The sequence below is a fragment of the Phyllobates terribilis genome, unplaced genomic scaffold (assembly GCF_046119375.1).
Source record: "Phyllobates terribilis strain yellow unplaced genomic scaffold, ASM4611937v1 Scaffold_1__5_contigs__length_1240528914, whole genome shotgun sequence".
Classification (NCBI taxonomy): Eukaryota; Metazoa; Chordata; class Amphibia; order Anura; family Dendrobatidae; genus Phyllobates; species Phyllobates terribilis.
Window position 1 is genome coordinate 469,632,980 of NW_027362761.1, and position 12,795 is coordinate 469,645,774.

Genomic DNA, 12,795 nt, shown 5'->3' on the forward strand with positions numbered 1-12,795 from the left:
GTTGTGCAGGTCTATTGAAAATTGCCCAATTTGTGCACATTTTCCTCCACCTCTGTTGAAGCTCGTGTTCTTGTCTCTCCCCATTATCCTTTGGTGTTGAAAAGAGCCTGTACCTCAGCCACCAGCATTGTCTGAGGGTGATGTTTTCAGCAACTGATCTACAACGGCCATCTTGAACAATTCAATTGTAAAATTCTTTGTTGACTTCACAAGGAGAGAAGGAAATTTCTCCTTGTACCGTGGATCGAGAAAGGTGGCCAACCAGTATAGGTCGTTCTTGTCACCTGCACCTTAAAAACATCTTCAGAATCCGACCTTTTCTCACCTTTGAAACTACTAAAACTCTTACTGTCGGTCTTATTCACTCTCGTCTGGACTACTGTAACTCTCTTCTGATCGGTCTCCCTCTTACCAAACTTTCTTCACTTCAATCCATCCTGAATGCTGCAGCAAGGGTAGTATTTCTGTTCAGCCGCTTCACCGATGCCTCCATCTTGTGCCAGTCATTACACTGGTTGCCCATTTGCTACAGGGTCCAATATAAACTCATCACTCTCACCCACAAAGCTCTCCACAGTTCTGTACCGCCTTATTATTATTATTATTTATTATTATAGCGCCATTCATTCCATGGCGCTTTACATCTGAAAAAGGGGGTATAATACAAGAACAATTTCAATAATCTTGAACACAATGTGACAGCGACTGGTACAGGCGGAGCGAGGACCCTGCCCTCGAGGGCTCACAATCTACGAGGGATGGGTGAGGATACAGTAGGTGAGGGTAGAGCTGGTCGTGCAGCGGTATGGTGGAGCGGTGGTTACTGCAGGTTGTAGGCTTGTCGGAAGAGGTGGGTCTTCAGGTTCCTTTTGAAGGTTTCCACAGTAGGCGAGAGTCTGATACGTTGGGGTAGAGAGTTCCAGAGTAGGGCGGAAGCACGGGAGAAATCTTGTATACGGTTGTGGGAGGAGGAGATAAGAGGGGAGTAGAGCAGGAGATCTTGTGAGGATCGGAGGTTGCGTGCAGGTATGTAACGGGAGACTAGGTCGGAGATATATGGAGGAGACAGGTTGTGAATGGCTTTTTATGTCATGGTTAGGGTTTTGAACTGGAGTCTCTGAGCAATGGGGAGCCAGTGATGAGATTGACAGAGAGGAGAGGCCGGGGAATAGCGGGGGGACAGGTTGATTAGTCGAGCAGCAGGGTTTATGATAGATTGGAGGGGTGCGAGAGTGTTAGAGGGGAGGCCACAGAGCAGGAGGTTGCAGTAGTCAAGGCGGGAGATGATGAGGGCGTGCACTAGTGTTTTTGCAGATTCATGGTTTAGGAATGTGCGGATCCGGGAGATATTTTTAAGTTGGAGTCGGCAGGAAGTGGAAAGGGCTTGGATATGTGGTTTGAAGGAGAGTTCCGAGTCCAGGGTTACCCCGAGGCAGCGAGCTTGAGGGACTGGGGAGAGTGGGCAGCCATTGACTATGATGGATAGGTCAGTTGGGAGGGTTGAATGAGATGGCGGAAAGATGATAAATTCTGTTTTGTCCATGTTAAGTTTTAGAAATCTAGCAGAGAAGAAGGATGAAATAGCAGACAGACATTGTGGGATTTTGGTTAATACGGAGGTGATATCGGGTCCAGAGAGGTAGATCTGTGTGTCATCAGCATAGAGGTGATAATGAAAGCCATGATACTCTATGAGCTGTCCCAGGCCTAAGGTGTAGATGGAGAAGAGCAGGGGTCCTAGAACTGAACCTTGGGGGACACCGACAGATAGGGGGCGAGATGAAGAGGTGGTGTGTGAGTGGGAGACACTGAATGTCCGGTCTGTTAGGTATGAGGAGATCCAGGATAGGGCCAAGTCTGTGATGCCGAGAGATGAGAGAGTCTGTAGTAAGAGGGAATGGTCCACTGTGTCAAAGGCAGATGACAGGTCTAGGAGGAGGAGGACAGAGTAGTGTCACTTAGATTTGGCGGTGAGTAGGTCGTTTGTGACTTTAGTCAGTGCAGTTTCAGTAGAATGATGCGGTCAGAAACCAGATTGTAGGCGGTCAAAAAGGGAGCAGGAGGAGAGGTGGGAGGACAGTTCAGAATGGACATGTTGTTCCAGTAGTTTTGAGGCATAGGGGAGAAGTGATATGGGGCGATAGCTAGACACAGAGGATGGGTGAAGGGAGGGCTTTTTGAGGATGGGTGTGATTGAGGCATGTTTGAAACATGAGGGGAAGACACCAGTTGTTAGTGACAGGTTGAAGAGGTGGGCTAGGGCTGGGATGAAGATAGTGGTAAGGTTTGGGATGAGGTGGGACGGGATTGGGTCAAGTTTACAGGTGGTGAGGTGTGATTTGGAGAGTAAGGAGGAAAGTTGATCTTCAGAAATGGTGGAGAATGTAGTTTTGGAGGAGGAGGGTTGAGTAGGTGTGGCGAGGGGCTGTGGGGGCTTTAGGCAAAAGCTTTGTCTGATGGTGTCAATCTTCTGCTTGAAGAACGAGGCAAAGTCTTCGGCTGAAATAAGAGGAGAGGGAGGAGGCACTGGGGGACGGAGGAGAGAATTGAAGGTGTTGAATAGTTGTTTGGGGTTGTGGGACAGGGAGGATATGAGAGATGTGAAGTATGTTTGTTTTGCTGCAGTGAGTGTGGACTTGAAGGTAGTGAGGGACTGTTTGAATGCGATGAAGTGCTCATGGGAGTGGGACCTTTTCCATCTACGTTCAGCAGCCCTGGAGGCCCGTCGCAGTTCTTTAGTTAGGCTGGTGTGCCAGGGTTGTCTGTTGATTGTGCGAGTCTTGGTATGCATGAGGGGGGCGACTGAATCGAGAGCTGCAGCTGTTGTGGTGTTGTATAAAGTGGCAGCAGCATCTGCATCATGTAAGGAACTAATGTCTGTAAGAGGGAGGAGGGATTCAGAGAGAGAGTGTAGGTCAAGGTGTTTGAGATTTCTACGAGGGTATTCAAGTTTGTGGAGTGGGGATTGTTGCCCCGGGGAGGAGAGAGAAGAGAATGTGAGTAGGTTGTGGTCAGAGAGAGGGAGAGGTGAGTTAGAGAGGTTAGATAAGGAACAGAGGCGGGTGTCTCCTCTCTCATCTCTATTGACCTATATGTGCCTTCCGTTCTACAAATGACCTAAGACTAACATCTCCCATAATCCGAACCTCGCACTTCCATCTCCAAGACTTCTCTCATGCTGCACCAGTTCTCTGGAATGCTCTACCCCAGACTATCCGACTGATGCCTTGCCACCACATCTTCAAGCGCGCTTTAAAAACCCATCTCTTTAAACAAGCCTACCACCTCAACTACTCAGTAAACTAACTTTCCCCTGTTCCCTCCTTCTAAATTTTATTCTGAATCTGCACCCTACTATTCATCTGTCTCCACACCCTCTATACACATGATAACTACACTCGATACTTGATTATTGCACTTAAACATACTGGCTGATGACCGGATCATGCAGTCTTATATAAAAATCCCTACTTATTATAATTGCCTGACCTGAAATAGCAAGCACTTTTCACCTATTGTGTCCACCCATTGTCTTGTTGAATGTAAGCTTGCGAGCAGGGACCTCACTCCTAATGTAACTGTTTATAAACTGAATTTATTGTATGTACATGTCTCCGCTTAATTGTAAAGTGCTATGGAATATGTTGGCACAATATAAATAAAAATTATTATTATTACTGCTGGATAAAATGTGTATCACGCGAGGGTCTTGCCACGGACACTTATACATGAATGGTGCCATGTGGGTCAAGCTGCAAAAAGGCAAATGTTCTGTGACCCCAACAGTAGAAACAGTACCCATCCTCTCCTCACGCTGACTCGCCTCCTCCTCCTCCTCCACCTCCTCCTCTCCAGCCCATCCAGTCTGGACAGACATGAAGCTTGGGTTGGGTGTCCCCTCTGTAGCAAAGGAAAAACAAGTCCTCTCCATCCTCATCTTCCTCCTCATCACCCAATGTTGCCTCAGAATATTGGTTAGGCTGGGTAGTATCACCCATTGGGAAATCTTGCTCCATACCAACATGCTGGGCACGCAAAGCTTCCTCTTTGAGATTATGCAGTGATTGTTTCAAGAGACACAGCAGCAGGATGGTTACGCTGATAATAGCCTGATCACCGCTCACAAGGTTGGTGCAGTACTCAAAGTTCTCAAGAACCTCACAAATGTCAGTGATTTACACCCACTCGACAGTTGTTATGTGTGGTGGCTGACTCTCAGTCTGACCGGCATGCTGAAGCTGGTATTCAGCTACCACCCTCTGCTGTTCACTAATCCTCGCCAACATATGATAGGTGGAGTTCCACCGCATGGGCAGGTTGCAAATGAGTTGGTGACTTGGCAATTTCAAGTGCTTTTGCTGCGCTGTAAAAGCAGGAAAAGCAGCAGAGGAATGGTAGAAATGGGCGCTGATACGGCGCACCTTCTCAAGTAGGTACGGCAAGTCACGGAAAGTTTTCAGAAATGTCTAAACAGCTAGGTTCAGCATGTGAGTCATGCATGACATGTGTACCAGCTTGCCGATCTTTAAAGCCGCCACCAGGTTACGTCCATTATCGCCGATGATCAGATCTGGTTGGAGGTGCAGCGGGGAGAGCCACTGATTGGTCTGTTGTTTTAAAGCTTGCCACAGCTCTGTTGCAGTGTGTGCTTTCTGACCTAAACAGATCAGTTTCAGCAGGGCGTCTTGCCACTTTGTCGATGCGCTGCTGCACAGGTCCCAGCTTGGCAGTGATGGGGAAGGTAATTCAGCAGAGGATGAGGAGCAGGAGAACGGGAGAAAGAAAGTTGAATATGAAGAGGTGGAAACCCTGACAGAAGTTGGGCCCGCTATTCTTAGCATGGGTGGGATGTGTGATGTTCCAGTTTACACCTTTGTTCCACCCTCCTCCACGTTCCCTCAGTGTGCCATGACAGAAATGTATCGTTCCTGTACACAACAACTTGTCCAGGTGTCTGTTGTTAGGTGGATCTTCTGAGTTATGGCATTGGTGAGAGCACGGTTCAGATTGTTTAACACGTGCTTGTGTAACGCAGGGACGGCAGGGAACACTGTATTGTGGGGCTGCCACAGCCAAGAGATCACGGAAGACTGTGCTCCCACAAGCTTAAACTTCAACATCTCCACAGCTAGCAATTTGGCAATGTGCGAGTTTAGTATTTGTGCCTGTGGGTGCGTGGCTGGATATTTACGCTTTCTTTCCAAGCTCTCAGGCACGGACAATTGGACGCTTTGCTGACACAAGGAAGTGGATGTGGTTGATGTTTGTTGTGTGTGAGCAACTGCAGCTTGTGGGCAGGAGGTATGAGTGCCTGCTTCTTGAACAGCAGATTATGAAGGACATAGCCCAGGTGACATGGCATAAGTCTCCACTGAACCCTAAAGCACTACAGATACTGGCTGGTGATGAGCTCATACAGCCTTTATCTATCCCTCATCCCCTCAAGTTGGCTGGACCGTCATTGTAAATAAGCCCCTGTCCTTTGTGTCACCCCCACCTCATTGTAGATCGTAAGCTCTTACGAGCAGGGTCGTCATTATTTTTGCTTTAATTATTGTATTATCTTTAGCTATGTTACTTAGGACTGTTGAATATGAACCTCTGAATTGTAAAGCGCTGCGGAATAGGTTGGCGCTATAAAAATAAAGAGTATTATTATTATTATTATTGGTTTGACCCGCAGACGCAGATTTGGTACCCTGGTGTTCTGCCCACCTTCTGAGGTGCTTGGCTGCCATGTTGTTTCTCATACTGGTGGTGCTCAGGTTGCCTTTGCCCTGGCCTCTACTCAACTTGGTATGGCAGATGCTAAAGACAACATTGTTTTACTCTGAAGGACTTTCAGTAAAAGAAATTCCACGCAGCAGCTGAACGCCCCATTGCCCTGACTTGACGCACAGCGAGGGTGCTCTTGGGAACAGTTGACCCAATTCTCACTCTGGGAAAACCACGACCCCTTGGTTACTGTGTTGGTGCTACATATCAATCTTCCTCTGTGTTGCTGTCATGGCTATGCATGCCAACAGTCCAGGTCGGATCAGTAGACTCAGCATCGACCACCTCGTCTTCTATCTCATCCTCCTTCCCAGTTGACATTGTAGGCTGACCTGATGGTAACTGTGTCTCATCATCATCAGCCTCCACCTCTGGAGACAGTAAATGACGTTCCTCCAAGTGGCTTTCTTCTGGCCGTAGGTGCTCAAACACTTGAGCATCAACGCACGCCACCTCCTATTGTCCCTCTTCAATGCTGCACGGTGATAGGCCAGAGCCAACCAAAGGATATGCACCAAACAGATCCTCAGAGTGGCCAAGCTTGTGGTCATATGTCTCCTATGACTGATAATGGCTGGAGTAAGGAGAACCAGCTTCAGTATTGGAAGGGCCAGCCTTCTGTGTATCCACAGTAGAGTGTGTGGTCATGGAAGATTTGATGCTGCTTGATAAATGCATAGAGGCCTTGTCTGCTATCCAAGACAGAATCTGCCCTCACTCTTCTGTCTTCCACACACGTTTACATTCCAGACTGGGAACTTTTTCCAAGGAACATAGTTGATGCATCAAGTTTCTTCTGATCAGACACAGACTGAGTGCCTTCTCGCGCACCACTGACAAGACCTCGTCCATGTCCCTTAACAACAGGCTTTTTTGGCATTTTTTGGGTTTTGTTGACAGATTTTCAGATGTTAATGGCACAATCCAAGCTAGCTGTCAGAGGCACAGCCAAAATAGTGAGTCTTCTTCCCTATGCTTCTAGGATCGGCTTACACCTTACCTCTTTAGCCCCAATCTTTTTCTAGCGGCCTTAGTCCCCACAACCCTCATCTCTATTTCTCACGGGCTCCCTTCCTTTCAGACTCACTTTTTAATATCAAGAATTTTCTGCCCATGTCTGGGGTATATCTGCTACTCCTTTTCCATCTAGTTTTCAGCTTGCTACCTCAGCAATCTTCAGATTGCACACATAATCAAGAGGGTAAAACAAGAGAATCATTGGTATAAAAAATCAGATTTTATTCATAGCAGAAATTGGTACAAAACATCATAATAAATAGCTTTACCTATCCTTAACAACCAAGGTGCACTGTGCCGAGAGACACAGCGCAGTAAAGCATAACCACCTGGAAACTGCTTAATAAGTAGTAAGGCAGTATGGACTGAAAAGACAAAACCGCACACTGAATATACATAAGGGCACAAGTAGGCCACAACAAATTCACAAGCAAGCAGCAGGTCAAAGACAGTCTTACCAAGGTCTGGTCAGGTAAGGAATATTTTGCACGGAAATGTTCAGGCTTTTTCAAGAGGCACCTCTTGAAAAAGCTTGAATATTTCCTAGTGAAACGGGCGCCAAGGCATTGTTTGCCACTATTCTCACCACAGCACTCTATAGTTCTCCTGACCTGACGTTGGTAAGCCTGTCTTTGACCTGCTGCTAGCTTGTGAATTTGTTGTGGCCTACTTGTGTCCTTATGTATATTCAGAGTGCGGTTTTGTCTTTTCAGTCCATTCTGCCTTCCTACTTATTAAGCAGTTTTCAGGCAGTTATGCTTTACTGTGCTGTGTCTCTCGGCACCATGCACCTTTGTTGTTAAGGATAGGTAATGCTATTTATTATGATGTATTGTACCAATTTTTGGTATTCATAAAATCTGATTTTTTATACCAATGATGCTCTTGTTTTCTCCTCTTGATCATGTTGATTGAACTGGTATTTTATATGCTGGCTCTGGCATAGAATTTGACCAGATATCCAGCATTTCCTGTTGAATCATTGGGCCTTTCTTTATTTACTACATTGCACACATAGCCTAGTAATTGATTCACTTCTGATCTCTTCCATAATGACTCAATGACACAAGAGGAAACCACTCCCTTCTAATTCCTAATACTTCTCCCATATACATAGCTGGCTAACTATTAACTATAAGGTGCCCTGCATCTACATTATACCTACACTTCCCCAACACATTTGAATTTATCATATTTTTGCTTAGCATGATAATACCATAAATAATTGCATGAAACATCACATATAGAAAATGCAGTGTAACACTGGGGGATGTCGACCCACTGTGCTATGGCCCAAGCTTATCCTGGAGGGGCATAACTAAATGACAACCTGGTATTCACTAGAGCCTCTGATGGTGAGGATAGGCTTGGCCACAGGTAGTCAACTGGTACCACTTCAGGGCAGTCCCCGAGGCTGCAGCAGCTAACTTGAGGTTCAGAGACATGGGTACGAGGCAGAGGTGGATGAAGGCAAAGACGTGGTCAGACAATCAGAGGTCAGTGCAGGCAGCACAAATTCAATATACATAGTCAAGGTCAGGATCAGAGAAATCTGAAAAAATGAGTAGGCTAGCTGGGTCAGACAAGGAGTGCTGGATGAAGCCACCTAGGAAAAAAACCCTCTACTGCTAGGGGATAGGCCAGGGAAGCTAATCTCTGCAGGACACAGTGAGATTAAGTTCCTGCAGAATCTGGCTGCACATCTCTATAGCCAGAAGGACACTCACCAGCAGCAGGAGGATGCAGCAGTGTTGGAAATGCTTCAAGAGGTAGCTCAGGAAGACAGTCAGTGACTAGGAAGAGCATAGCGGTAACCACAGAGAGTAGGGTGGCGCTTACCACCAGTGCATGTCACCGGCGCGACATGCAGCAATATATCACATTAAAGTCGTCATAATATCTTTAGAGGATGTTTCTTCTGCCGTACTTTTACACCTATGTGAAGACTAATTATATACAAGAAATATGGCATTATTAAATCCTCATCAATCTAAAAGGAAACCACTGGAAACATGTTACCGGAGTCACCTAGTCAGCAGTGTGCAAGCACCTAATTAGCCATAAAAAAATATACAGGACACTGGCTTTTGATACTGGGGGAAGAATGGGAATGTACCCAATTAAATAAATAGAGAGGTTTTACTATGGGTAGGTCACATATCTCTTAGTCTCTCCGTGGTCACATGGCATTGGTGGATATGTTGAGTGTGTGCACAAAATGCTTCCACTCCCATTGGTCAAAATAAATTATAATCGGCGTATATGTCTGGAGAAAAGATCAAAACATATGACTATAAGGCTGAGCAGCCTATGTCAGTGGGATGGATTAAGTACAGTTATAGCACATAAAGTGCATATACAGTGCTGTGCAAATTAATTGGGACAAAGCATTTTGTAAGTAAAATCGTAAGTTGGTTACTAGTCAGTGATTCAAACAAGTTTTAACTGCTTTGAACAGGTGTGAGTGTACAACCGTGAGTAACAAAATGTGGTTTGACTGGTTTTAGTCAGAAAATAACAGCTAGCTGCCCCCTCAGCTTCAGTTGAGAGCTTGTTTCTGTGAGGAGTGGTTTAGTGTACTTTTTCTCCATGCCACAATTCCATATGATGAGAACATTGTTCTTCCTCTGTATAAAGCGCTGGTAAGGCCGCACTTAGAATATTGTGCACAGTTCTGGGCTCCGGTGCTCAGGAAAGACATATTGGAGCTAGAGAGGGTACAAAGGAGGGCGACTAAGGTAATAAAGGGAATGGAGGGACTAGAATACCCAGAGAGGTTGTCAAAATTAGGCCTATTTACGTTGGAAAAGAGAAGGCTTAGGGGAGACCTCATAAACATGTATAAATACATCAGGGGGCAGTACAGAGATCTCTCCCATGACCTGTTTATACCAAGGATGGTGACAAAGACGAGGGGGCACACTATGTGTCTGGAGGAAAGGAGGTTCCTGCACCAGCATAGAAGGGGATTCTTTACGGTCAGAGCCGTGAGACTCTGGAACTCTCTGGGAGAGGAAGTGGTGATCTCCAACTCACTTAATGAGTTCAAGAGAGGCCTGGATGCTTTTCTTGAGAACAATAAAATTACATCTTATGCTTAGTGATAGTTAATTAATCCAGGGATTTAATCTGTCTGCCAGATTGGAGTCGGGAAGTGAATTTTTCCTCAATGATGTCAATTGGCCTATACCTGGATCAACGCTGCAGAATAGCTGCAGTGCACAAGAAATAGGCTGAACTGGATGGATGCTTGTCTTTTTTCGGCCTTATAAACTATGTAAATTCCTGGAAGAAAATAAAGTAAAAGTGCTGGACTGGCCTGGCAATTCACCAGACTTAAATCCTATAGAAAATTTGTGGAGCATTGTGAAAAGACGTCTTGGCAAAATGGACTGTACAACCAAAGAACGCATGATAAACAGTGCCATACAAGTGTGGTTCCATGATGAAGAATTTATGCAAAAACTTGGTAGAATCAATGCCAAAACGCATTGAAAATCTCATAGCTGCTAAAGGAGGACATATTTCTTACTAAAATTAGTATGTAACAGTGCATTATAACATTTTATTATTAAATATTCAAAAATATGTTCTTTTTGGCTTTGTCCCAATTAATTTGCACAGCACTGTATCATGGGCGTATACATGAATACAGTATGAAAGCACTGAACTGGAAGATTATATAAAAAAAAGTTATAGAATTTGTCTGCATAATTATAAAGTCCAAAAAAGTAGATAAAATAACAACTGCCCATAGAAAATTAAAAAATGAGAATAGCCCTTTTTAGGGTGCATATTTGACTTAGTGCTGTGTCAGTGCACTCTCCTCTATGTTCCCGACTCGATACTACTGATCTGTGCCAGCAACACAGAGCACGCTGTTATTGTGCGCATTGCAGAATAACAGCGTGCTGGGACACAGCAGAGACTAGCCCAGCCCCTAAAACGAGCATCACGGATGACGCTTCATTTCAGGGAGGGGGCAGGGGCTGTGACTGTGACCGCAGCTTCTGCTCTCTGGTCTGATGATGCTTTGTTTGAGTATCCCAGCATGCACTGGGATTCTCAGATGAAACATCATCACATAGGAAGTAGGGGGAAAAAAGTACATTAGCTGTTAGATAGTGTAGTTAGGGAAGAGTAGGAAATTTTTTATGCAAGCATTTTAGAAATTAATTTAGATTACGGCATCAAATAGATAGGGATTTAGATTAAAATTTCTTTGACCTCAGGACCACCCCTTTAATTCTTCTCAAATATTTTGCGGTTAATGTGCTTCTTTATCTCTTAACTAATGATGAGAAAGCTCGCCGAGTACTTGCGAGATGCTCGAGCGGATGTTCGGGTCCCCTCCCTGCATGTTTGGTGCTTTTTAGAGTGCCAATCAACATGCAGGGATTGCCTGCCACTCACTGTAATGCCGCAGCCATGTTGGTTGTGGCATTACAGTGATTGGCTGGACGCACAGCGTCATCAGGTCTATGTCATACCTGGCACAGCTGTGCTAGTCAGTCTACTCCACAATCAGGCAGTGTAGGGAGAGGTGCTGCTGAGCTAGGGAGAGAATAGGTAGTGTAGTTAGAAAACAAGTACATTACACATATCCATCTCAACAAACAGTCCTTCTGAGGACTAATCCATCTGCAGCGATATCAGGCAGGCAGTGTATATAGGCAGGCAGGCAGTGTATATAGCAGACTGCAGTGCATATAGCACAAGAGGCTCCATTCCAGTTCTGCCTTCTGCTGCTGTTAGACATTTCTAGACAAAGGCCCAGGTCTCAGGGGCCAGGAATAATTTTTTTGGGGATCTTTATCCTCATTATTTGCTTAAAAAGCAATCCAGAGAACACCATTTTTCTGCGCTATTTGCTTGTTGGCACTGCAGAATACAGCCAGGTCCTTTCCATATTACAGTGCTAAAAATCCAGCTATTTAAAACTGTGGTTTGTCCGTCACACGGATCACATATAATTGCACTGAAAATACTGCCATTTTTGGCCTCCATTTAAATTTTTTTTTCAGTGTGTCAGCAAAGTTTTTGACACTGGTTTGCTGATCAAAATAGTTACCTACAGGCCAGGTATTTAAAACTGTGGTTTCTCCGTCACACAGATCACATATAATTGCGATGAAAATACTGCCATTTTTGGCCTCCATTCAAATTTTTTTCAGTGTGTCAGCAAAGTTTTTGGCACCGGTTTGCTGTTCAAAATAGTTACCTACAGGCCAGCTATTTAAAACTGTGGTTTGTCCGTCACACGGATCACATATACGTTTTCAGAAAATTTTGCCATTTCTGGCCTCCATTCTAACTTTTTTTCAGTGTTTCAGCAAAGTTTTCCACACCGGTTTGCTGTTCAAAAGAGTTACCTACAGGCCAGGTATTTAAAACTGTGGTTTTTCCATCACACGGATTACATATAACTTCGCTCCAAATTCAGCCTTTTGTAGTGAGCGTGGAAGATATTGTCCTTCATTTATAATGGGCAAACGCATGGCAAGGGACGGGGAACTGGACGTGATGGTGATGATGATGGTGCATGCAGAGGCCGAGGCCGTGGGCAAGCTGAAATTGTGCCAGAACAAACGCCCACATCTTCTCGCCTGATCTTCCTGTCCCAATTCCTAGGGGACTGCAGCACACCACTATTGAATAGAGATGAGCGTTGTTCTACTCGAACTGTTCGCCAATCTCAAATTAGAGCTGTTTTGGGCGGTGTTCGAGCCGGTCGGCGAACACGAACAATTTGAGAAAAATTCGGCTGTTCGAGGTTATGTTCGATAACTGTTCGTGCACCAAAATCATAACTGGATTTTTTCTCAGTAATGATGAAAATTAATGTTAATACGCAGTTTGAGTGTACACCGGGGCGGGGGGAGGGGCAGGGGATGGATCTCTGCAGGAACAATGAAGATCTCCATTTTTTTTTCTCTTTCCCGCATTTGCAGTGGGGAGGTGCAATCTGTCAGCCTATCAGCAGCGCACACACGGAGCGAAGTG

At 45.2% G+C, this 12,795-nt stretch overlaps 1 protein-coding gene across 2 annotated transcripts in view; it reads left to right on the forward strand.

The window, feature by feature from the left end:
• Positions 1-12,795, forward strand: part of EDIL3 (EGF like repeats and discoidin domains 3) — a 1,054,696-nt gene that overhangs the window by 294,218 nt on the left and 747,683 nt on the right. The window lies entirely within an intron of this gene.